Source organism: Cyphomyrmex costatus, unplaced genomic scaffold (assembly GCF_001594065.2).
Source record: "Cyphomyrmex costatus isolate MS0001 unplaced genomic scaffold, Ccosl1.0 scaffold231, whole genome shotgun sequence".
NCBI lineage: Eukaryota > Metazoa > Arthropoda > Insecta > Hymenoptera > Formicidae > Cyphomyrmex > Cyphomyrmex costatus.
The window spans coordinates 67,169-67,566 of record NW_017276380.1 but is presented as its reverse complement, the minus strand read 5'-3'; positions in this window follow the sequence as shown (position 1 = coordinate 67,566).

Genomic DNA, 398 nt, shown 5'->3' with positions numbered 1-398 from the left:
TATCAATCTACTGACATCATATATCAGTAAGTTTTGTCGAAAAATCCTGAGTTTAATGCGGACATAAATGGCTTCAAATCTGGAAATTCAATTGAATTTTCTGCCAATCTGTTAGTAAATTGCTAGTATTTTAGGTAATTGTTCACTTTAGGGGAGCCACCTCCAATTTGACCTTGACATATGTAGTCAAGGTCATGACCCTAAGTAACCTCCAACAAGTTTTAGCCGTCGCTCGCCCTTCGTTAAAATGTTATTAACAATCATAGTTTTAAAATTAACATATGATATATAATACATGTATGCTATTATACATATATATATAAGTACTATTCTACACCTTTCCTTGTCCAGGAACATTAAACTTTCCACGCGAAGTAACTTTTACCCCCCCCCCCCTC